The sequence below is a fragment of the Rattus norvegicus genome, chromosome 9, assembly GCF_036323735.1.
Source record: "Rattus norvegicus strain BN/NHsdMcwi chromosome 9, GRCr8, whole genome shotgun sequence".
NCBI lineage: Eukaryota > Metazoa > Chordata > Mammalia > Rodentia > Muridae > Rattus > Rattus norvegicus.
The window spans coordinates 94,565,662-94,591,963 of NC_086027.1; the positions used below are offsets into that span (position 1 = coordinate 94,565,662).

Genomic DNA, 26,302 nt, shown 5'->3' on the forward strand with positions numbered 1-26,302 from the left:
TCCATGATGGAAATACCACTCAGGCCAGAAAACTCAGCACAGAGACAGTACCACTTGCCAAAGGAAAAAAAATGAACAACTAAACCATCAAAGCCCGTAGTTCTGGGAAAACCTCTAGCCTTGCTTGTTGGCTTCTGTAGTTCTGCTTCTGGCTAACTGTTCTTGTTAACCATATCAATCCAGAACATGGCTTTTGTGCTTAAAGGCTCGCCCTGAGAAAGGCTCGGTGCTACACTGAGATCCTGAACACCCAAAGCAGTCACTGGCCAGCTAATAAAGACTTTCTATTGGCTTACACCCGTGTCGGAGCAGAGCAGTCTCCTCTGATGGATAAGGCTTAAGGCTCAGAAACACTGGACCTCTGAGCTGACTGATGGCTTTGCAGGCAGCAGGAAGCAGAGGTCACTTCCAGTAAGCTTGCTTGGACTTTACCACGTATATAAACTTGGGGAGGGAGGTGCCTTGTGCCTCTGGTCAGGTCCAGGGACTGCTGAGTTGTTCTCTCCTGAATTTTTCTTTAGAACCTCCTGAGTCTTAACTAGCTTGGGCGGAAGTTTACAGAACAGTAAACCATCTCTCCTGCCCTTAGTAATGTTTCTTTGTTTGTTTTTTTTTTTTTTCCATAGTGATGGTTTTTAGGGGGACTCAGTGGGACTTGGACAACACAACAAATCGGGACAGTCAGCTGGGCCCCAGAACAACAATGGTTTGTGCATGATCCTCGACAAGGACTCAAATAGGGGACAATGGTGGCGGGCGCGCTTCAGACTCTCTTCCTGCCATATGAGTTTAATTAATGGGAACTCCGGAAAGGGATTATTTTCCTCTTCAGGGATTCAGACTCCAGGCAAACAGGGAACACTGCAAAAAGCCCATCCCAGTGCTGAGAGAAGGGAGCAACAAACCACTCCCTAAGTCAGAGGGCCCTGGACTCTAACAGGGGAGTCTAAAGCCTCCCAGCAAGCCCAAGTATATCTTTGGGGCATCTGAGCTTGATCTAATTGCCCAGACAAGGGCTAAGGCGGGGCGGTAGCCACTACAGAGAGAGTAAGGGTGGAATTTCATCCAGTGTGGGCATCTACAAGCTAAGCATGGAAGGTGCAAGGAGAGGATATCTATCAAGATGTGATTCCAGGGCAGGAGGCCTAGCAGGAGCCCTGGGGATGAGGGGTTGCCCTGTGGAGAGACTGCCAGGCCTCATCCCGCCCCACCCCAGCCAGGGCATCTCAGCATTTATGTTTTCAATAAAACTTATAGCAAACTATTGTTTAGAACTAAGGTTCTGGGGCTGGAGAGACGGCTTGGAGGTTAAGAGCACCGAGTGCTCTTCCATAGGTCCTGAGTTCAATTCCCAGCAACCACATGGTGGCTCACAACCATCTGTAATGAGATCTGATGCCCTCTTTCAGTTTGTCTGAAGACAGGGGCTGTGTACTCATAACCAAGAAACAAGGTTAAAAAAAGCAAAAAGATGGGCCTAGTATTGTAGGATTTTCCTATAACCCCAGTGCTTATGGGGCAGAAGTAGGAAGGTCATTTCCAATCTAAGGTCAACCTGCTCTACACAGCAAGTGTCAGGCCGAGCAAGCCTAGGCAGCAAGATGCTGTCTGGGGCTGGACAGATGGACGGTGAAGGTGCTAAACACCAAGCCTGGTGACCTAAGGTGGATCGCCAAGACCCACACAGTGGAAAGAACGATCTCTAACAAGTTATCCTAACCCCCATACCTGCACTATGGTACACACATGTGCATTCATAGGCAAATAAATATTTCCACTTGTTTGTGTTTGGTTTTTGAGACAGGGTTTCTCTGTGTAGCCTTGGCTGACCTTGTACTTGTCTTGTAGACCAGGCTGGCTGACCTCAAGCTCAGAAATCTACCTGCCTTTGTCCCTCCTCCTCCTCTTCTTCCTCCTCCTCCTCTTCCTCCTCCTCCTCCTCCTCTTCCTCCTCTTCCTCTTCCTCCTCCTCTTCCTCCTCCTCCCCGCCTCCTCCTTTTTCTTCTTCTTCTGCCTCCCAAGGGCCACTTCACCCAGCTCTTGTCTTGTCTTCTGGCTCTCAGCACACTTTTTCTGGTACCATATTAGTTATTTTGTTGTTGTTGTTGTTGCTGTGATAAAATCGTGTGGCCTTACAGAAGGAAGGCTTAAAGCTCCAGAGGGAAGAGTCCAAAGGTGGGGAAGGTGGGGAAGCAGCATGGCAGTGTGGCTGGAGCAGGAAGCTGAGAGTTCTCATCCTAAAGTGGGAAGCAGGTTATGAACAGGTTAAGAACATTAAGTGGGATTTGGTGTTTTGAATGAACATGGCCTCCATAGGCTTGTGTTTGAGTATCTGGTCCCCTTGGTCCCTAGAAATTTGAGAAGGGTGAGGACATGTCACATTGATGGAAAAGGTGAGTTACTAGGGGTGGGCTTTAAGGTTTGTTTGGCTTAATTTTTACTTATTTTATGTGAGTACACTGTAGCTGTCTTCAGACACACCAGAAGAGGGCATCAGATCTCATTACAGATGGTTGTGAGCCACCATGTGGTTGCTGGGAATTGAACTCAGGACCTCTGGAAGAGCAGTCAGTGCTCTGAACCACTGAGCCACCTCTCCAGGTTTCAAAAGCCACACTATTCCTAGTTAGTTCTCTCTGCTTGTGGATGAGGTTAAGTGCTCAGCTACTGCCCCACCTTGCCTGCCTGCCTGCTGCCTTGCTCGTCACCACTACAGTCATAGACTCTAACCCTTTTTAATTGTGAGCTCCAAATTAAACGTTTTCTTTTATAAGTTTCCTTTGTCATAGTGTTTTGTCATAGCAATTGAATAAAAAAATAACTAAAATAAGGGGGAAAACTATAAACTCATCAGAGCCCCCAGGAGTATTCCTCCTGCAAATCTTCCCCCTCCAAAGGTCCCACAACCTCCCCCAAAAGCACCAACTGGAGCCCAGGGTGCAAATCTCTCAGTCGTCAGGAAATGTACGTCCTTCAGGCCACCACTGTGGGCTTCCTGACTTTCTCCGGAGTTCCCCCTCTCACTATGCTTGTCCACCACGTGACTGATTGACCACCATCTTAGCTTAACGTTTTCTCCTCAGGGCGGCCGCTGAGACTTACACTTTGTCCACCCTGGAGCTTTCCTTTTAAACCCTGAAGAAATTGTTCTTGGGGAGGCGGAAATATCGTTTAGGGTAGAACCAGGGGAAATAAACCTTAAATGCATTGAGTGTAAATGTGGCGGTTCTGAAGAGAAAGGTAAGGAACACTACAGAGTAGGGCTGCAAAACAAACCTCACACAGGCGACTAACTGGGAAAGACAAAAGCGAGCGGCTGCCTCTCTGAACTGAGGGTAAGGCAAAGCTTATAGAGGATTTCTTAGAGGCTGAGATTTCCCGGGCAGGGATTGGTAGGATTTCAGGTCTTGAACTTGAGAAGCTCAGGGATTGGTGGATTTTTGAGCTTAGGGATTGGTGGGTCTTCAAAACCCGGAACTGATCTCGGACTTTTTACCTTACCTTCAGCGAGGGATACCAGATTCCCCCCCCCAGAGGCTATGCTCAGAGAAGGCTGTTAAGGGAGGGGAAAGAAAGGCACTTGGAACCCTGAATCAAGATCAGCTGGTCTAGGTCGGCTTTCCTGTCTGTCTGAGTACAAGCAGTAGTGTTGCAGAGAGGAAGGTGGACATATCAGAGCAGCCTTAGGAAACGTGAACATTCAGAGGAGTGAATTTAGCTGGATGGTTGGTGGTACGCCTTTAATCCCAGCACTTGGGAAGCAGAGGTAGGCAGATCTCTGAGTTTGAGGCCATCCTGGTCTACAGTGTGAGTTCCAGGACAGCCAGGTTTCTCTACACGGAGAAACCCTGTCTCAAAAAAGACAAAACAAAAGGGGTGAATTGAGAATTGGCAAGTATCAGCTTCGGAGATATGGAAAATTTCCCAAATCGGGGTCACCTTCAGGGTAGAGGTCTAGTTCAGGTAGTAGAAGGCCTTCCTATCATAAGGACGAGGCCCTGGAGTGATCCCTGGCAACTTGCAAAACTGGGTATTATGGCATACAACTGTCACCTTAGCACTTGGAAAGGTAGAGACAGGAGGAGGTGTTCTTGAACTTCGCACAAGCTACATAGTAATTTCCAGCCTGTTCTGGAATGCATAAGACCCCCATCTCAAAATCTAAATTCCCCAAAATTACCCTCTGACCTCCACATGAGCCTGAAAACACAGGCCTGCATTCAGTCAATTACATTGGTTCATTCATTCACGAGTGCACATGCACAAGAGCATACGCACAATGAATAGAACTAAGGATACTTATAATAACCAAATAAATAAATTTCCTCTTCCAATTACTTAAACTAATCAGTGAGAAAACCTGCCTCTTCCCTCTCTCCTGTCTCCCTCCTCCCTCCCTGTTTTCTTCCTCCCTCCTTGTCTCCCTCTCCTGTCTCCCTCCTCCTGTCTCCCTCCTCCCTCCCTCCGTCTCCCTCCCTTCCTCTCTACCTCCTTTCCTCCCTCTGCACCCTCTCCCTCTTACCTTCCCTTCTCCTTGGAAGCAGGCCATACCAGTGAGAATTTTATTATCATTAAAAAATGCATATGTACAGGTGCTTTGCCTGCATGAAAGTCAGTGCACCATGTGTGCTTGGTGACTGGAGCCCAGAAGAGATCATGAGATGGCCCAGTACCAGTATTACAGACCATTGTGACCCACCGTGTTTATGACAGAAACAAAAACCAGGCCCTCGGGAAAAGCAGCCAGTGTTCTCTACCCCAGAGACTTTTAATAATCACTGTAACTGATGAGCTTGCCCGTGCCTTAAACCCAGATATACCTGAAGTACACTTTATTAATACTTAAAACTGCCAGGCAGGACTAACGTCATCTAGCAGTGTCACCGAGGAGGCAGAGGCACCAGGTCCACTGAGAACCTGGAACTCTGAGTAGAGATGGTGAGTGAATGAAGACTGGACACAGCAGGCAAGCAGAGATCAGGTGGGAGTATGTTCTGAAATGGAGACACCCAGAGGGAACCTACGACCTGCTCAGTGGTTTGTTAGTAAGCCTCAGTGTGCAAACATCCCAGAGGAGGAAGCTGTAATTAGGTACCAGTTGTATACACTGGTTACTCACATCCACTCAGACGCTTTAGGGAACCTTTGACATCTCTCTTCAGCCTAGACTCTATGGGTAAAGCTTTGTCAGTGTTCTATGGGCCCCAGGCTTAGAGCATTCCACGTGGCCGTGCCGGTGTCAACAATACACATTCACTCAAGGCTTCCTCCTCTCCCTACACAGAGGCAGGTGAATCTCTGCATTCAAGGCCAGTTTGGTCTATAAACTGAGTTCCAGGCCACCCAGGGGTCCACTGAGACCTTGTCTTAAAAGGGGTGGGGGATGGAGAGATGGCTCAACAGTTAAGAGTACAAGCTGCTCTTCCCTAGGTCCTGAGTTCGATTCCCAGCAACCACATGATGGCTCACAACCATGTGTAATGGGCTTTGATGCCCTCTTGTAGCATTTGGGCATACATGTGGATAGATCGCTCATATATATAAAATAAATAAATCTTTTGTGAGAGAGAAAAGTAGGGTGGCCTGGTGTCGTGGAGAAAAGTAGGGTGGCCTGGTGTCGTGGCACAAGGCTTTAATCCTTTCATTTGCAGGCAGATCTAGGGTAAGTTCTAGAATAGCCTGGTCTAGATAGCAAGTTCCAAGCCAGCAAGACCTTCCATACTGAATCTCTGTGTCAAAACACAGAGGACTGGAGATGTATCTCAATTGGCAGAGTGCTTGTTTTGCATACTCAGATTCCTGGGTTTAGTGCTAAATGCCACATAAAAACAAGGTGAGCTGAGTGGTGGTGCATGCCTTCCGTCCCAGCATTCGAGAGGCAGAGGCAGGCAGATCTCCGAGTTCAAGGCCAGCCTGGTCTACAGCTCCAGTTCCAGGATAGGCAGGGCTACACAGGCAAGCCCTATCTCAGAAAAAGAGAAAGAGACACACAAGGTGATGTAGACCTGTGATCCCAGCACTCAGGAGGCAGATGGCCAGGGAATTCCAGTCCAGTCAGGACTACAAAGTCTTAACTCAAAACAAACAAAACCAAAATTGCCCTCTAAGCATTTACACCCCGTGCTTGGTATTAGCATAATAAAAAATCTCAAAACAAAGGTCAGAGGCGTTATTTGTAAGTTACTGTGGGTATTTCAAAAGTACAATCTTTGGCTAACACTCCGAGATGACAGAAATAGACAGTTTCGTCAGTGCCTGATTAAAACGGAAAAGCTGAAGGTTTTCCAAAAGGAAACAAGAGGAGGCGAGGAGTCTAGACTGACCACTCAGAAGTGTGTGTGTGATAACAAGCATCGGTGGGTGGAGCCTTTGTGTGAATAATGTCTGTGTCTGGATGTGGCTAGTGGGCTTCTTAGCAGCCCAGCAGCTCGTGACCTGTGACTAGGAGGCTTTTCCCAGTGGACAAGTGCACAGTCAGAAACTGCCTGGAGCAGCTGCCTCCCGTGACTCTGCCTGTACCCAAACAGTAAGAGTGCGTCATGCCTGATGCATTGCCAGGCAATGCAATGTATCTGGGTGTGTCCCTTAAGGCTCTCTTCAGTTCAGTAGCTTATGCATAGCCTGCTTTGCCGGTGTTCCTGGCTGGCAAGGTTCTCATGAAGTAATGAGCTCTCTAATTCACTCCTCCCGCTCTCCTCTTTCCCTGACCGTACTAAGTAAGGATCGAAGCCAAGGTCTTTCGCTCGCTGGGTAGGCAAGTACACTACACCACGAGCCACACCCCCAGCCTGTGACAGCTCTCCCCTGGTTTTAGCGTGCAAGACTTGTATTCTCTTACAATGCTACAACTGGAAGTTTCCATTTAGCCACGGAAGCGAGTCCTCCTTGAACCTGAAAGTGACCATGGAGGACTCTAGTCACCCCTGCCTGCGATTGACTTTAGAGAAAATAACTTATCCTCACAAGGTGCCTGGGTGAGGGAGTGCCACTCAACCTTTCCTTTGAAATTGTTACCCAAAGGAGGATTTCTTTGCTTCGACACCATGTCTGGTAATTTTTGTTCCGTTTTTAGGAATTTTAAAACTTTGGACTATGAGAGACCCATATGAAATAGCTAGAAAACGTTCTAATGTTCTCTGGGAGTTTTGTTCCGTGTCGATTTTTGTTGTTTATTTTTGTACACACTTGTTTATTTAATGTGTATGTTTTGCCTGCACTGTCCAAAGAAACCAGAAGAGGGCATCGGATCCCCTGGAACAGGAGTTCCGGACTGTTGGGAGCTACTAGGTGTAAAGATTCAAACCTGGGTTCTCCTGGAAGAGCAGCAAGTGCTCTTATCCACCGAACCATCTCTCCAGACCACCATTTTGATTTTAATATCAGCCTTGGCTATGTAACCAGTTTGGGGCCTGAAGGGCCTACATGAGATCTTGTCTCAAATAAATTGTCTTGGGGTGGGTGGGTGGGGGGTGCAGTTCAGTGTTGGTGGATTCGTCCTAAGCTGGATACTCAGCATTAAGAAGACAAAAAATGGGGTTCAGCAAATTGGCTACCTAGTAAAGGAATAAACCGCCATGCCTGACCACCCGAGTTTGATTGATCCCAGGGACAGACATGTTAGGAGGAGAGAAAGGTGGACTGTGGCACTTGCCTATCCCCCTTACGTAAAATGCATCTTTAAAAAAAAAACTTAAATGCAGATGTGAAAAGAGGGGTTCGGGTACGGGGGCTGGTTGTGGGTCTCGGGCGTCTCCGCCGGCTGCACACCATGTTTCGGTTGGTCTCTCCAGGTCCCTCCTAGCAGGGCGGCGCTGCGGGGAAATTCCAGAGGGCAGCTCCTCCACCGCGGAGAGATCTCATTTCCTAGGGAGGCGGCCGCTGAGCACCGCCTCCATCTAGGCCAGGCAGCCTGAGCTGCTGCCACACCCGGGCTCCTAGGATAAATTTAGCTCTTCTATTCCGGTCTCTGCCCGGCCCTTGCCCTGGAGCCAATCAGTGGAAGTAGAAAGAAATGGGAGAAGAGATCACAGCCTGAAAGCCCCATCACCCTCACAATCTTGTAAGTCCAACCCTAGTGCTCACACACTACTCACTTCATTGATCGAAAAGCATTTGTCCCTCGGACGTTTGCGGAGAGTCAGTCACCTTAACAGAACGGGATGGGAGTCAGGGCCCCCTTCACTGTACAGGGAAACTCCAGAGAACAAAAGCACAAAGTGCTGTGCACTGCGGTTTCATGTCTGGAATCATGGCACTCGGGAGACTTAAGTAAGAAGGATTGTGGCAAGGACCAGGCCAGACTGTGCTCCCGAGGGAGACTGTCTCAAAATGAAAACAAAAGTGGGTGTGGTGCCACACAGCTGGGAGATTCTAGAACTTCCTCCAACACTCAGTGTTTCCTTGGAATCTGCCTCTCCGCCTGTCTTCCAGGTCCAGCCCAGGACTCGGCCCATAGCTCTCTAATCCTGACCCAGGCAGTTTCTATCCAATGTCTTCTTGTTTCTCATACTCCGTTTCTCTCATCTCTCCCTGAGGATTGTACCTAAAGGCCTAAAGTAAGCTATATTCCCAGCCCTGGGTCCAGAATATTTTATGATGAACTATTTCTTACTGAGCTTCCCCCATCTATAAGCAGAGCTTCCAAAAATAATCTAACTGTTGGCCTGTGGATTGAAGCTCAGTGCTAGAACAGTTGTCTGCTGGACAAGGCCGTTTGTTTTGTTTTGTTTTGGGACAGGGTTTCTGTTATTGAGTAAGAGTGGCCAAGGGCTGGGAACAGGTAGGTATTCAGGCCCCGCCCTAATGCCATATTTCAACACCATAGCATTTCCTTCCTCATCTAGTAACAGAACAAAGGGGAGTCATCAATTGGAGTACTTTAAAAATACTTTGGATGGGGGGCGGTTGGGAGGAGGGCTGGGAGAAATGGCTCAGTGGTTAAGAGCACTTGCTCTTGGGGAGAACACGGGTTCAATTCCCAGCATTCACACGGAGGCTTACAACCATTGGCACCTCCAGTTTCAGGAAATGGAGTGTTCTATTCCAAACTCCATAGATATTCATGTGGTACAAATGCATGTACATTTACAAACGTAAAATACAAAGAATACGTTAAATATTAATTAGAAAAAAATAAAAATACAGATTTAAAATAAAATAATACATTGGTGGAAACATCAGGTGGGGAGGTGTCAGGTCCAAAAGAGAGAAAGGTCTGCGTTGCTTATTAGCATAACAAAGTTCCTGCTGGCTGTGCCCTGTGGCCTGCTGGCTCTCCTCACTCCACCCTTCTCTAACCACACAGATGCTGACATTCTTATATCCTGGGATGGTGCTTCCTTAGCTCGGTCCAAAGGGAGTTTAACTGATTGTCACAGGACCTTAGGTGAGCCACACAAGTGGGCAGTGAATGGCTGATAAAGGAAACAAAGGTGGTCCAAGATAATCTGGCCACTCACAAAGTAAGAAACCTCTGATGGGGATGGAGAGATGGCTCAGCAGTTAAGATGGCTCTTTTTCCAGAGGACCTGGGTTTGATTCCCAGCATCCACATGGCAGCTCACAGCCATCTGTAACTCCAGTCCCTGGGGTTTGAACAAGGTTTTCAAATCTTTTTATATTTCCCACTATACTTTATGCAAATGGCCTTTTGAGTTTCTTGTCGTTTTGTTTTGTTCTTTGTTTTGTTTTTTTTTGTTTTTTTTTTGGTTCTTTTTTTCGGAGCTGGGGACCGAACCCAGGGCCTTGCGCTTCCTAGGTAAGCGCTCTACCACTGAGCTAAATCCCCAGCCCCTCTTTGTTTTGTTTTGTTTCTGAGTTTCTACAATTTCGTAGTCCTGGCAGTTGACCAGGTTGACCTGAAACTACTACTCAACTGCTCAAGGCCCTCTGATGTTAGTAGAAAAGGGTGGATCCTTGTTAATTTTTAAAAAGATTTTACATATAAAATTTAATATACATAAATTATATAATTAGTTATTATTATTATTATTATTATTATTATTATTATTATTATTATTATTATACATACCTCCAGACACAGCAGAAGGGGTATCAGATCTCATCACAGGTGGTTGTGAGCCACCATGTGGTTGCTGGGGTTTGAACTCAGGACCTCTGGAAGAGCAGTCATTGCTCTTAACCACTGAGCCATCTCTCCAGCCCCCAACCCTTGTATTTAAAAACACCACACACCCCCTCTGCAGGCTTCAGGAAAACTTCCCTCCCACCTTTATTCAACCTCCTTTTTCTAACCTTTGCACTTCCTAAGTGTGGTTGTTTGAGGAGCCGCCCTGTCTTGGTTAATGTGACAAGAAATGTTCAGGTCTCAGGAGAGTAACAAGGTTAGGGGGTGCAGCCTCGATTCTGTGTGGCTCATTAATCCAAATGGCACTCCATATTGTGGAGGAGGAAAAGGAGGGAGAAGGAATGAAATAGATTTGCCTAAATGGGGCATAGTGACTATGTTGGGGTTTAAATCTCGGCCCAAGTCCAGACAGAACACACCAAACCAACATGGTTCCACGTGGAGAGGGTTAATGAGAGAAGAGTAGAAAAGAGGAAAGAAAAGCCGGCCATGGGCACGTGGAGGGAAGGTGGAGAGGGATGGGGAGAGAAAGGGACAAGGGTAAGAGCAGGGAAGAGAAGAGAACAGAGAGCAAGAGAGGAGTAAGAGGGAGAGGAGGGGGCAAGCAGCCCCCTTTATAGTCTGGCACAGATGGCTGTTGCCAGGCAACTGTGGGCGGAGCATACCTGACTGTTGCCAGGTAGCTGTGCGGGTGGAGCTTAGACAGAATACCAACAGACTGGGGAGGTAAAGGCCAGAGTTTGAGAACCTTTCCAGGCCTGGTGGCACACGTGTCTTAATCACGGCACTTGGGAGGTAGAGGCTGACAAATCTTTGTCAGTTCATTTGTGAGTTCCAGGACAGCCTGGTCTACTAAGTGAGTTCCAGGACAGCCAAGGCTACAAAGTAAGACCAGCCTCGAAAATAGATGAATGAAACAAAATGATTTTTTGTTTTGTTTGTTTGGTTTGGTCGTTAGTTTTTTGAGACAGGATCTCACTGTGTAGTAGTAGTTCTTGCTGTCCTGGAGCTCACTATGTAATCCAGGCTGGCCTTGAAGTTACAGAGATCTGCCTGCTTTGGCCTTCGGAGTGCTGGAATCAAAAGGATTAAAAGTGTGTTGCCACTACGCCTGGCTTAAAAAAAAAAAAATCTCCTAAGCCCAGGCAGGTCCCAGTCTCTGTCCTTGTAGAGTCTGCTTCACTGCCTTCCTGAAGATGTCTACATGGTCTCCTTTCCACGGGGGTCTTCATGACTTCACTCTCTGTACCTCAGATGGCTTCTGGTAAGGCTCCTTCCAGACAGTCTGCAGGCCTCCCCCAGCCTGGCTCCCAGGCTGTGCACCCAGCTCCACTGCTTTCTAACTGGGTGGTCTGAGGAAAGGTCTTTGAAGCTATTTACAACAGCATGGGAAGAGGAATTAGCCTCCTTGGGTTCTGTTATGTGGAAGAACAAGTACAATCATACTACATGGACACAGCATGTGTCAGGGTTAGGAAAGACTGTGTGTGTGTGTGTGGTGTGTAGTGTGTGTATGTATATGTGATGTGTGGTGTGTGTAGTGTGTGTGATATATGTGTGTGTGGTGTATGTGTGATGTGTGGTGTGTGTAGTGTGCATGTGATGTATATATGTGTGGTATGTATGTGTGTGTGGTGTATATGTGTGTGTATGTGTGTGTATGTGATGTGTGTAGTGTGTGTGATGTGAAGTGTGTGTGTGTCATGTGTAGTGTATGTGTCATGTGTAGTATATGTGGTGTATGTAATGTGTGGTCTGTGTATTGTATGTGTCACGTATAGGGTGTATGTGTGTGGTGTGTGTAGCGTGTGTGATGTGTGTGGGGTATATGAAGTATGTGGTCTGTGTGATGTGTGTGTGGTGTGATGTGTGTAGTATGTATATGGTATATATGCTATATGTGTGTGTGGTGTGTATGTCTATGTGTGGGTATGTGTGCTGTGTGTGTGTGTGTGTGTGTTTTCCAGTCTGATGATTGATGAACAGGCATCAGATTCGTAATGCCTATATTAAATTTCAGCCGAGCTTTTTCTTAGCCCTCAGAATTTTCACAGACCCTAGACTGAGAGGCCCAGGCTGGCTTCAAACTCTTGACAGTGTTCCATCCACACACTCTACAGTGCTTGAATTACAACCAACCTTGTTTACCTTGTAGTGAAACACGTGACTCGTTATCTTAATCGAGTAACAGTCCCCAGCATTTCGGGAAGTTATCTGTCCTTGAGCAAGTGGGGGTTACAGGTTAGAGGCGTTTCTGTTTTATAGATCTTTGAAGAACAGTAATGTGAACTTAAAACAGAATGAAAGCCCTCTTCCTTAAGAGCATTCTTACCTTCTGTTATTGCTACGAGGTGCAAAATCCAGTCTTAGGTCCAACTTTACATTAAATTGTTCAACTAGGCTTAAGATAAAAGGGACCAGTGCTAATGATTATTCTTGAAAGGAACAAGAAAACTAAGAAAGCCCAGGGTGGTCAAAGGTCAAAAGCTGTAAAATTGGGGTGCGGTAGGTAAATGAACCCTTTTAATACTTTTTTTTTAATACTTTTCTACTTTTTCGTTTTCTCTTTTTTTTTTTCTCTTTTGGACTAGATTTTATTCTGTGGTCCAAGCCTAGGCCTCTCAGCCTTCTTTTGTCTCAGCCTCACTAGTGCTGGGTTACAGGAGCAAGCCTTCCTATCCTGCCGGCACTTTAATTTCTTTCTAGTTGGTCCTTGTTTCTTTTTTATTTATTTTTGTATGTGTGTGGGTAGTGTATTTGTATGCACATGTGTGCACACTTGAATGTAGAAGCCAGAGACAGGTCAGGTGTTTTCCCCAGTCCCCCTACATCTTACTTTTTTTGAGAATAGTTTCCCACCGACCCTAGATCTCACTAAGACTGGATGTCCGGCAGGCTCCAAGGATTTGACTGTCTTCCATGGCCCTCCTTGCCTCTTGCCTTCTTTCCCCCAGCTGAATTACAGGTGTGTACCATCAATACCTAGCTTTTGTGTGGGTGCTGGCAATCCAAATTCAACCCCTCATGCTTGTGTGGCATGCATTTCACTGACTGAGTTGTTTCCCCAGCTCCTTAAGCAAATTAAATACAAATTTAATTCAGGGTCTTGCTATGTTTCCCTGACTGGCCTTAACTCCTGAGTTAAGTGATTCTTGCATGCCAGCCTCCTGAGTAGCTGGTACTAAAAAAGCTGTAATAGAGCAGGTGTGGTGTTGTATGCCTGTAATCCCAGCACAAGAGAGACGGAGGCAGGAGTTCAAGGCCAGCCTGGGCTGAAATAGTGACATTCTGTCACAAAAGAAAGAGGGGGCCTGGGAGGTGACTCAGGAGGTAAGGTACTTCCTGTGTGACTTGATAGCCTGAGTTTCATCCATCAAGCTGTGGCATGCACACACACATGCACACGCATGTGCACAGAAACATGTGCACATGGTTTGATGATCTTTAATAATAATTGTTTTTGTTTTGATTGTTTTTCTTTTCTCAGGCGGGGCAGGTTTCAAGACAGGATTTCTTTGTGTAGCCTTGGCTGTCCTGCTGCTTGTTCTATAGACACGACACGCTAGCCTCCAACTCAGAAAACCACCTGTCTCTATCTAGCATGCCCAGCAATAATAATACATTAAAAAAAGAGAAAATATAAAAATAAAATGTTTGTAATACAGTGTAACAACACACACACACACACACACACACACACACACACACACACACACAAAAAAAACAACTACACTGTGAAAGAAAGCATAGTAGGAACAGCACCATGAGATCGGTCTGGGCAGAGCAGAGCTGTAGGCTCCTTGTTTTAAGCTGTGTCAAAGGTCCTGGAGGGGGAAGCACCTCACACAGTGTTCTTGACCATCACCAGGTGAAGCAATCTGAAAGACAAGGCCCCTGGGATATCTTCTGATTACAGAGACGCATGGTCAGTGGTCTAATGTGCAATGACCCTGGACTTTGGGAGAGGAGCCCAGCTCACCTCTCATGGAATGGCTTTGTCACCCAAGGGCTTGGAGGCACAGGGCAGAGCACCCATCCATGCATACTACAGTCAGGCCTCCTTCCAGCCAAGGCAAAGGCTCCAGGGCATCCAGGTCAGTCTTCAGGTCTTGCTCTGTTCCCTTATAGCATTTCTGCATTATACACACAGGTCTAGAGAAGGATGGCCCCACTCTGCTGAGCTGCTGGGCTTCCAGGACTGAAGTCTGTCCTCCTCCAGGCCACACTTTCAGTGTTATCTGGGTAAAGGGATGTCAAGGCTCTTGTTAAAACGCAAATTGTGGTTCAGTGGATTGGAGAGGGGTGGGAGACTATATTGCTTTTTTCGTTTTTAATATTTGTCCTCTGTGTCCACACACAGAAGGTAAGAGGACAACCACCTCAGGTACTGAGTCTTGCCTCGCATCTTGCTTAAAGCAGGTGCCTCCTGTTTGCCACTGTCTGGTGATCCTTGAGCTTCTGGGAATTCCCCTGTCTCCACCTTCCATCTTGCTGCAGAGTGCTCAGATTACAGACCTGCCTAGCAAGCCTGCTCGGCTTTTACAGGGGTCTGAATTCAAGCTTGGCTGGAGGTGTCTGTACTCACTGAGCTCTCTTTCCTGTCTCCTGACATTTTTAACTTGTGTTGGTGGAAAATGTGGGGCTCATGGGCCTCTCTAGTCAGTTTGTGCCTAGAATGCCATCAAGAGCTTGTAATCTGTCTCTCCAGATGGGCCTGTGAATGTCCATCAAGATGTGGGTACCCAGTAGGCCATAATTGCCCTAACTCATAATTCCAAGATGTACGATATAAAAGGAAGAAGCAGAATCATTTAGAGTTCGAGGCCAACCAGACCTGAACTATATGGTAAAATCCTGTCTGAAAAAAAAATTACAAAACAAGCTTAGCTGAAGGAAGAATGGCTTAGTCAAGTGCTGGCCCAGCATGAATGAAGACTTTAGTTTGAAACTCTGGCACCCATGAAAAAAAGCACATGCCAGTAATTCTACTGCCAGGAGTCAGAAACAGAAAATCCAGGAGAGTCTCTGGCTAAGCAGTCTTGCTGAGAAGGTAAATTTCAGGGTCAGTAAAAGATATTTTTTTTTCTAAATAAAATTTCTTTTTTTTTTTCAGAGCTGGGGACCGAACCCTAAATTTCTTATTAAAAACAGATTTTATTTATTGTCTGTGAGTACACTGTCACTGTCTTCAGACACACCAGGAGAGGGTGTCAGATCCCATTATAGATGGTTGTGAGCCACCATGTGGCTGTTGGGAACTCAGGACCTCTGGAAAAAGAGCTCTTAACCACTGAGCCATCTCTCCAGCTGGAGAGTTCAGGTCTTAACACCCAGAAATACCTTGTTTCTGTTTGTTGAATCAGAACTTTCTAATAAGCATCTCAAAGTTTTCCTGTGGGGGAAAAAGTTCTATATAGCTATGAAAAGCTGTCTGGGGGTTGGGGATTTAGCTCAGTGGTAGAGCACTTGCTTAGCAAGCGCAAGGCCCTGGGTTCGGTCCTCAGCTCCAGAAAGGGGAAAAGTCTAGACAATTGCCTTTTGTTATATTTTGTAAAACCAAGTACTCAAACACTTGTTAGCCTGTGATTCTGCCAAGTTGCTCACCCTGACTCTGTTCATCTGGAAAATTGGATGAGTGAACGTCCTGTGCTGGGGCTCAGTGTCTATCACACGTGATGTCCTGGGTTCAAGTTCTAGGACTGTAAAAAGAGGAGCGGGGAAGCAAGAAGGCCCAACCTCAGCAGAATTTCAGGGGGAATGGCTGGAGGTAATATTTGTAAAGTGCCTATATCATAGAAGGTGCTTAATAAATCAGCGATAGGGCTTGTGGCAGGTTATGAACCGTGACCGAACAGCAGGGTCGAGTAAGAAAACCACATATTTCATGTTGATCCCCGAAGATCCTCACATCTACGCCCAGTCCACATAAAGCAAATGAGTTTTGTTTTTTTTCTGGTGCTGCAATGAATCTCAGAGCTGGGAACATGCCCTGTCAAACAAAATGTACTCTCTTTTTTGGAGACAGTGTCTTGTCTTTCTCTCTCTCTCTCTCTCTCTCTCTCTCTCTCTCTCTCTCTCTCTCTCTCTCTCTCTTTTATAAGATGACAGAGACAGGGTCTTTCTGTGTAGCCCTGGTTATCCTGGAACTTGCTCTGTAGACCAGGCTACCTGTGAGTCCATAAATCTACTTTCCTCTGCTTCCGGAGTACCGGAATCACATCTGGCTAAGACAGGGTGTCTTATAGCTTTCACTAGCCTTCCTCCTGCCTCTAAGAGTTCTGTGTTAGACAAGCACTCTACCAACTGTGCTAACTCCCCAGCCCTGATTTAATGATATTTTTTATTAACATTTATCTTTATGCCACATCTGGTGTTAAGTTTGCCTTCCTTATCCTAGTACAGGAGAAAGGAGGGCTCCCTTAACAAAGGGAATTTATTAAAGACAGAGTGCCTACAGCTCAACTACACGGGGGAGGCATACCCAATGAATAGAAACTGTATTGCAAGAACCTGGGGAAACTGGTTTTATGAGCAGGTTGGGAAATTCAGGCGAGTCTAGGCAGCTGAGGCACTTCTTAGGGGAGGGGAGGGCGGGCTGGCAGGGCCATTCTACTCCACCAGGACCCCTCTGCGGTGCCAGCCTTTGATGAAAAACTCCCTCTGGGGGTGGGGATGAGGGGCAGGGTAGAGGAGGTTTGCATTAACAGCCTGTCACCAACCCCTGCTCCTCTTAGCTGCCTGTGAGTTAAAGGATTCGCTGGTCGGGTTGTGTCTAACAGCTACATTTTGTTTGTCTTGCTATGTAGTTTTTTTTTTTTTAATGTATCTTGGGGGTTTTTTTTGTTTGTTTTGTCTTTTGAGACAGGATTTCTCTGTGTAGCCCTGGCTGTCGTGGAAGTTGAACTTGCTCTGTAGACCAGCAATCCACCTGCATATACACATACACATACATATATATACACATACATATACATGAGCCATTTCCTTCTCAGGTTTGTTTGTTTGTTTGTTGAGACAAGGATTCCCTGGTGCAGCCCTGGCCGTCCTGCAATTTGTTCTGTAGACCAGGCTAGCCTTGAACTGAGAGATCCACCTGCCTCTATCTCGATTAAAAGTGTGTGCCACCATTGTCTGGCTCCTTTCCTTTTATAAAGTTTCATTGTTTTTCCTGAGACAGGGTTTCTCTGTGTAGTCTTGGCTGTCCTAGAACTTGCTCTTTAGACCAGGATGGCCCTTAACTCAAAAGATCTTCCTGTCTCTTCCATGGGAGCTAATGTTAAAATTATCTGTAAAGACACATCTAAAGTTGCTTATCTTCCTCATCTTCCTGTACAGCTGTCTTAGCTAGGCTTCCTATTGCTGTCATGAAACACCATGACCCAAAGCATCTTAGGGAGGAAAGGGCTTGTTTGGCTCATGCTTCCAAAGCACTGTTCATCATCCAAGGAAGTAGATCAGGAACCCAAACAGGATAGAAACCTGGAGACAGCAGCTCATGTATGGATGGCACTGCTTACGGGTGGCTTGCCCTCACGGTTTGCTCAACCTCCTCCCTCTCTTTCTCTCTTTCTTTCTCTCTTTCTTCTTTTTCTTTTTTTAAAATTTATTTTATGCAGGCTGGAGAGATGGCTCAGTGGTTAAGAGCACTGACTGCTCTTCCAGAAGTCCTGAGTTCAAATCCCAGCAACCACATGGTGTCTCATAACCATCTGTAATGGGATCTAATGCCCTCTTCTGGTATGTCTTAAGACAGCTATAGTGTACTTATATATAATAAATAAATAAATTATTTTATGTATGTGAGTACACTATAGCTCTCTTCATGAACACCAATAAAGGGCATCAGATCCCATTACAGATGGTTATGGGACACCATGTGCTTGCTGGGATTTGAACTCAGGAAGACAAGTCAGTGCTCTTAATCGCTGAGCCATCTCTCCAGCCCCTCAACCTGCTTTCTTATACAACCCAAGACCACTAGCCAGGAGTCCAAGCTCACAAGCCTCTGTGCATGCGTATGTGTGTGTATAACGTGCAGTATAGACCAGGTTGTCCTCAGACTCACCAAGATCTGCCTGCTTCTGCCTCCTGAGTGCTAGGATTATAGGAGTGTCTCACAACAATTTTTATTTGATTCAAGCTCTCACTACATAGATGCATCTGACCTCAACCTGGGACCTGATTCTGCTTCCCAAACGTTTGTATCAATGGAAAAAAAAAACATACCAGCTAATTCTTTTTGGGAGTGGGGCTGAGACAGGGTTTGGGTCACTCTCTGTAGACCAGGTCAGCCTTGAACTAAGAGATCCAACTGCCTGTGCCTCTAGAGTACTGGGATTAGAGTGTGTTACTACTGCCTGGCCTAATTTTGTCTTTTAAAGATATTTTTACTTTATGTGTATGGATATTTTTCCTGCACAAGTACCTATGCACCACTTTCTTGCCTTCGTGGAGACTATACAGAAGAATCTCTGATCCCTCGGAATTAGTCACAGACGGTTGTGAGCCACCTTGTGGGTGCTGGGAATTGAATGCTGGCTCTTAATAGCAAAAAGTCACTGAGCCATCTTTCTTTGGGCTGCTTTTCTTTCCTTTTTAGAACATTTCTGTAAACTAGGGTTGACTGACCCTGAACTCTCTTGCCTCCACTGTCAGAAAGAACACAAGTTATGGTTAAAAATATTCTGAAAAGTGGTTTGTCACCGTCCTCAGTCTTGTCTCTTTATCAGAAAGTGTATTTCAGTTTCTCAAGGTCATTCCCAAGTCTGAAACAGCAGCTTGCACAGGGCTAGATCAGTTTGGTAACCTTATCCATGGGGGTCTAACATCTCGATGCAGGAACTCTATAAAGGGCTAAACCACCATCTCCGTGCTCAAGGGGACCGTGAGAGTTAGAGAACTAGGAAATTAAGAAGACCCACACGCTGCCCCGCAGGCTGGGAAACGCTCTCTGTCGGCCATTAAAACGCGAGGGAAGATGGAGGATCCTCATCCTTCCAACGTGACCCGCGCCTGCGCCCTGTGTACCCGATGCATCCCGCGAGGTCTTTGGAACAGGGAAAGGAGGTGAAATGGGAAAGGAAGGAAAGGGAACGTAGGGAGGGACCAAGCTCGCGGTTCCGGCGAGCCCGGATCCCACTCCGAAAATCCGCTCCAGGTCGCTCATGACCTGAAGCCATTCCACAGATCTCGGTCGCGCTCCGCTCTTTCCCTATAGCCCTTTGTGTCCCCGCGCGCCTCTGGGAACGCGCGCTGAGCTGGGCGCCTGCGCAAAGAAAGGCACGCCCCAACCGGGCGCCTGCGCAAAGGGAGGCGCACGCCGGCCGCACGCCTGCGCAGAAACAGGCGCGCCCCGCCCTCACTTGAGGAAGGGTACCCCTCTCTGCCCCGCCCCTGCCCGCCATTTCGTGTTCGGTCGCCTTTCCTGGCCCGACGTACGCGTCGTCTGTGTGATGGACGCCCGGAAGCTGATACAACAAAGGCCGAAGTGTGCGGGCTGCGCGTCTTGCCGCTGCCCATGGCGCCCAAGTACGGGAGAAAGTGGGCGATCGTGCACCCTCCGGCATGGGTTTGCTAGTCAGTCGGTGCGTGCTCGGCCTGGTGCGTGCAGAAGTGTGTCTAAAGTTGTGTTTGCACCTCCTGGCTGTATATAGCTGAATGCGAGTGTGCACTTAATTCGCTTTTTAAGCCTCGCGGAGCTGACTAGACTCACCACATGCCCTCCGTATTTTGTGTCTGAGAAAAACTCCCATTCAAGGCATAGAATCCATCGCACTTGATGAGTTAATATGCAAAACTAACCACCCGGCTCTCCTTCCTTATGGGATTCTATTTTAATATTTGAGATGGGGGTCTCCCTGGGGGCTGGAGAGATGGCTCAGTGGTTAAGAGCGCTGACTGCTCTTCCAGAGGTCCTGAGTTCAATTCCCAGCAACCACATGGTGGCTCACAGCCATCTGTAATGAGATGGGGTCTCCCTTCATTGCTCTGATTGACCTCTAGCAACAGCCTGCCTCTGTACCCAAAGTGCTAAAAGATGTGTGCCGCTACTATTTCCGGTGTAGCTCTCCTTATTTTATGTTTAAGCTTCTCTTTGGGGAACAGCTTTTGCACAAGGGGCATGCAGTGACGTGGAGAGTGGCCCATGGGTAAATGACAATTAAGGATGTCTTTTTTAATTTTTTTTTTTTTAAGATTTATTCATTTATTACACTGTAGCTGTCTTCAGATACACCAGAAGAGGGCATCGGATCTCTTTACAGATGGTTGTGAGCCACCCACCATGTGGTTGTTGGGAATTGAACTTAGGACCTCTGGAAGAGCAGTCGGTGCTCTTAACCGCTGAGCCATCTCTCCAGCCCCCAATTAAGGATGTCTTAATGACCTCCTTAAGGAGGTGGGCTCTCTTAAAAGGTTTAAAAAAAAAAAAAAGGTGTCCTGGAGGAAGCTCTATTCCAGGCTGTTGTTGCCTGGCCTTGCCCTGTCATCCCGTCAGCAAGGAGGATTTCATTCTGCCAAGCATTTGTTTGGATTGAAAGAATCTAATGGGAGGCCTAGCAGCGGGGACAGTAATCAATAGAGGGTGTGTGGAAAAAGGACGAAAGAATATGTGTTTGTGGCATCCCCAGAGAAGAGAAGCCTCCAGAGGTGAATTGAGATTGAGTGCATTGCAGACCAGCATCCTTCTAGAGGAGAAGTAGCTCTAGGCTCTTGAGATGACCCTTGTCTAGCTTTTCCTGGATCCCAGCAGCATCCTGCATTTGAAGGAGCAGGAATGGGGCTAGGGAGATGGTTCAGTGGTTAGAGCACCGACTGCTCTTCCAGAGGTCCTGAGTTCAAATCCCAGCAACCACATGGTGGCTCACAACCATCTGTAATGGGATCTGATGCCCTCTTCTGGTGTGTCTGCAGACAGCTACAGTGTACTCATATACATAACAAATAAATAAATCTTTAAAATAAAAAAAAAAGGAGCAGGAATAACTACCAAAGTGTGTTCTCTCGCTGGTGGCCCTAGTCTCTATATAATCATGAATGTATCCCACCAACACTTCCCAGCTACAGAAGGACACCGCACCCAGGAAATAGTCCACCATAAACCTAACAATAGCTACTACCATAAGAAGAGAATGTAAACAGATGGGAATGGAGTCACATGCTTTGAATCAGAAGGGCTGGGAGTTTGAGGCAGGCGGATCTCTGAGTTCAAGCCAGCCTGGTTTACAAAGGCTTAACTTTTCACATCTAACTGAGGACCTTCTTTCCACAGATATCCCCAATATATCCTGGAGCTCCCATGTGATGATCTCAGGGACAGTATTCCATTGTAGGCTGTATCCATCACTTGCATCTACATTGAAAGTTCTATTTTTTAAAGTTTTATTTATTATATATAAGTACACTGTAGCAGAAGAGGGCATTGGATCTTATTACAGATGGTTGTAAGCCACTGTGTGGTTGCTGGGATTTGAACTCAGGACCTCTGGAAGAGCAGTCAGTCCTCTTAACCAGTGAGCCATCTCTCCAGCCCCCTTTTTTTCTTTACAGTTATTTTAAACGTGCGTATGTTTTGCTTGCATGTATGTGTGTGCATAACTTGCATGCGTAAGTGCTTGTAGAGGCCAGAAAAAGGCATCAGATCCTCTGGACCTGGAGTTATTTTTTTTTTCTTTTTTTCTTTTTTTTTTCCGGAGCTGGGGACCGAACCCAGGGCCTTGAGCTTGCTAGGCAAGTGCTCTACCACTGAGCTAAATCCCCAACCCCTGGACCTGGAGTTATAAGTGGTCGAAGATCATCATGTGGGTGCTGGGGTCCTCTACATAAGTAACAAGTGCTCCAAACTGCTGAGCTGCGCTCAACTCTGTCCATCCCTATGTCCTTTAAAAACAAACAAACAAACAAACAAACGGGGCTGGAGAGATGTTCAGTGGTTAAGAGCACTGACTGCTCTTCCAGAGGTCCTGAGTTCAAATCCCAGCAACCACATGGTGGCTCGCAACCCTCTGTAATGGGATCTGATGCCCTCTTCTGCTGTGTCTGAAGACAGCATCAGTGTACTTATACATAATAAATAAGTAAATCTTTAAGGGGTTGGGGATTTAGCTCAGTGGTAGAGCGCTTGCCTAGCAAGCGCAAGGCCCTGGGTCCGGTCCCCAGCTCCGAAAAAAAGAAAAGGGAAAAAAAAAAATAAATCTTTAAAAGACAAACAAAACCGGAAAACATTTATTCACTGTGTGTGTCCCTGTAGAATTCACCAGAACTTGCAGGTGTTGCTTCTCCTATATGGTAGGGTAAGGGATTGGATGTAGATTGTCAGGTGTGGAGGCGGGTCACCTACAAGCCATTGTTTCTCCTCTCCAATTTTGTCTCACCTTGTGGAAGGATCCTTTTCTGTTACCAAGGTGCTTTGTTTTGTTTTTGTCTTTTTTTTCAACTTACCCTGTAGCCTACCTAAACTGTTCTGGAACTTACCAAGTAACTAGGGCCTTGAACTCTTGGCAGTTCTGCCGTAGCCTTCTAAATGCTGGGGTCTTAGGTAAGCCATCAAACCTGTCTGAGCCAGCATGCCCAAAGTTTCCTTCTGAGGCTAGGCTTCCCTGTTTCCCACATAGGTTCAGATGGTCACCTACCTCAGCCTTAGTAGCCAAGAGTGCAATGTGGTCTGTCTCTGTACTAGTCTTTGATATCTTTAATTAAAACATGGAGTGGTGGGCTAGGTGCACCCCTTTAACCCCTGCACTTGGGAGACAGAGGCAGGCAGATCTCTTACAGAGGCCAACCTGATTTATAGAGCTAGTACCAGAACAGCAAGGACTACACAGAGAAACCCTGTCTCAAGAAAACGAAAAAAAATTTTTTTTTCCAGAGCTGGGGACCGAACCCAGGGCCTTGCGCTTCCTAGGCAAGCACTCTACCACTGAGCTAAATCCCCAACCCCCAAATGGTTTAAAAAAAAAAAAAATCCTAGCACTCCAGAGGCAAGCAGATCTCTGTGAGTTCTAGGCCAGCCTGGTCTACATAGTTCCAGGTCAGGTGATAGAGTGGGGCATGATGGCTTAGTGGTACACGGACCAGCTCTCCTGGTCTTGTCATAGTTGCCCCAGATTTAGGCATGTTCCACAGCCTATGTCATGAAGTCGGAAAGTTGACTGTGCTCCCAGGGCACCAGCTAGAAGCCCTCAAATTACCATAGCTGTCCATCAGGTAGGAGTATCCTACTCTGGACATCTGGGAGTTGAGCATTTGACAGTCTAACATCCTGCCAGCTGGCCATGGTCCCTGTGTCACTCAGGCATGACATCAAATAGGTTTTGTCACCCTTTTAATCCACCAAACAGGCAAAGGTTGGGGTCCCAGGAAGTTAAGCATGCAGCCTGAGTTAGAAGCCCAGTGGAGAGGTCAGTTGTGATGCCTCACACCTTTAATCCCAGAACTTGGGAGGCAGAGGCAGCTGGACCTCTGAGTTTGAGAGCAGCCTGATGTGCAGAGCAAGTTCCAAGATATCCAAGGCCACACAAAGAAAGCTTGTCTCTAAAAACCAAAATAAATAAATAAAAATAAAGTAAAAGATCAATGGGGAATAGGTTAGGTAGTCTCATCCCCTCTCCCCATCTTAAACCACAAAATTAGGTTTCATGCTTTCTTTAAAGGCCTGGATTATGTTACCCTCTGTATTCTCCCACCCCCAGAGTCTTAGCATTTGGTCCTCTCCAGTTCCCCTAACTGAGCTACTGAACTACTGTGTAGGACTAAGTTCTATGCCCAGGAAACCCCTGGCAAGAGCTTCTCTGGTCTCTAGAAGTAAACCGCAGAGACCTGCTAACATTTATAAGTCAGGAAGAAAAGGGCCTTGCAGTGAGTGAGTGCTGAAAAATGAATGCTGCCTTGTGCCTGCAGGCTTCCTCAGAGCTTTGGAGCAGTGTGTGAGTGTGTGTGTGTGTGTGTGTGTGTGTGTGTGTGTGTGTGTGTGTGTGTGTGTGTGTGTGTGTGTAAGTAAATAATTTAATGGGAGACTCCGGAAGGAAGGCAGCCTGAGGGAGACTGGGCCTCACCCAACAGAAGGCAGCTTATTTAATATTTCCTTAAGCAGTGGCCGGGAGGAGTGGGGTGTCTCAAAGGCAACCCTGAAAAAGGCATTGCTCTGGACTCTGCCTCTGGGGGCTGTATGTGGCTGGATGGTTTCCTCAGGGAATAGTCTTCCAGGTCACCTTAGAGATCTGGCCTGGGGCAGCTGACTTGGTCGGCCAGGCAGCTTATGAGCAAGGAATTTGCCATGAGTGTAAACTAGAGGACCACTGGCTTTTCTGAAGCTGGGCTGACCTCCCTACACAGAACTCTGGGTGACTCCTCCTAGCTCCAGCCTCCTTAGCCTGGAGGGAGGGAAGGAAGAGAGGGAGTGGTCAAGCCCCTACCCAGAGGCTGCTAGCCAGGGACACAAACATTTCCTTTTGTGGTGCCTCAGAGGGCTGGGGCTACAGCCTGGGGCCTGAGAAGGACTGTATAGCACATACCCTGGATGGTTGTAATGACCTTGGCTTACAGCAGCAGGGGCCCCACCCATTGGGCCCTCACCCTATCTGCAGATAAAGAAAGGCCAGCCTTGTGTTTCGTTTCTTAAAGCCCTCACAGGTGGCTTCAGGAGGAAGTGGTCACTGCTTAGCCAGGCTCTCAAACCAACTTCTCCCTGTGTTGGTGGGAGTGTTCCTGAGACTGCAGGTCAGCCAGACACCACAGGCCTTGTCAGAGGGTGAAGGTGGAGAATGGGCTGCTAGGCCCCATTGCTCTCTCAGGCCTGCAGCACCAGGCACAGAACAGAACCTCCTTTTTAAGAGCCTAGGAAGCTATTTTTGGCTACTGGGGATACAAGGTGACTCTCAGGCAGGCAGCCCTGGGCTGGGGAGGTGGGGGCTGCGTGGATGGAGTTGTGATCGTGTCTGTCCCAGGTCTGCCTTCGGCTGCCTTTCACACCAGAGTCCAAAGCTGGCAGAACTGCCATTCCACAGCAAAGGACTGTCTTCTGCAGGTCCCTGTGCCTGTTCTGGGTATAGGACAGTGCCCCCAAGCAGCCAGAGCCTAATACTGGCCTGTCACGCTGATCTATCTTCCTCTATATTTTATCTCAGTTCCTGGCATTTACTTTGCCCTCCCTCACCGATTTCCAAGGCCTGTGTCTCTCTGGCCAATATGGTGTCTCAGCACACTTGAATGTTCAATTTCATAATTTACTGGAGGATTTTCCCCTCTAGTCTGAAACTCTTCTTTAGAGGAGGCTGTCCTTGCCCACACAAAGATCCACCTACCCCCGGTACCCCCAGTGCTGGGATTAAAGTCATCACAAACTATGTCTGCCTTTTAAGTTTTCTATTATTAATTTGAGACTGGGGGTCCCACGTCTCCCAGACTGGCCTAGCCTCACAGTCACTGAGGATGAGTTTGAGCTTACGATCCTTCTGGGTCCACCTCTCTGTTGGGTGTTGAGATTACAGGTTTGCATACTACCACGTCCAGTTTTTAGTGTGATTTCAGGCTTCAAACCCAAGACTCCTGCATGCTAGGTAAGCAAGCAGTCTTACCAGCTGCATCTCCAGCCTGGTGTTTTCTTTCTTTGGGGCAGCGGGCCGGGCAGGAAGGGGGGCGGGGGTATGGGTAGGCGGGGCAAGTGTCTTTTTTCTTTAGGATAGAATTCATGGCCTTGCTCATGCTAGACATTCAGTTACTCTGGTACTAAGCTGTACCCCCCCCCCACCCTGCTCCTCCCCCTAAAATGCTTTTAGTAGGAGCTTAACTCATGAGCACATCAGCCTGGTTTGATCTCAGTGCTATTTGTAACTGCAGCAGAAACATGATCCAGGTCCAGGAAGCTGCCATCCATCCCGCCAGGCTGGTACCTAAGCCTCTCTCTGCTTGGCCTTCCCAACCAACACCCCCAGGGACTCCCATCCCCTCTACTCTTCCTCAGACCTGAAAAGTCACCTGCCTGGGCTTTTCCTGGGCCTGTCCCAGCTAGTACCATCTAAGTCTGAGAATGGGCAAGACCAGCGGTGAGAGATCCCCCACATCAGCGTGGCACTGCCTTAGATCTTACACCGAGGTGTCTATTTTACATATCAAAGTGGACTGGCTGCCTGGTTCTCCCAGCATGCCTCAGTACCTGGCCGATCTGCCCACCCCACTCTCTTCACGTGGCTCGGGTCAGCCCACCATGGTCCCTATGGA

General features: G+C 47.3%; 1 long non-coding RNA gene across 4 annotated transcripts in view; it reads left to right on the forward strand.

Annotated features, from left to right (window-relative positions):
* Positions 1-2,150: 2,150 nt before the first annotated feature.
* Positions 2,151-26,302, forward strand: part of LOC120094735 (uncharacterized) — a 39,296-nt gene continuing 15,144 nt past the window's right edge. For 2 of the 4 annotated variants that reach the window (XR_010055050.1, XR_010055052.1), the window contains exon 1: positions 2,151-8,059. This is a non-coding gene — a long non-coding RNA (uncharacterized LOC120094735). Of the gene's footprint in view, positions 11,352-26,302 lie in introns of all 4 variants that reach the window. The other 2 variants (XR_010055051.1, XR_010055049.1) reach the window with 2 other exon arrangements.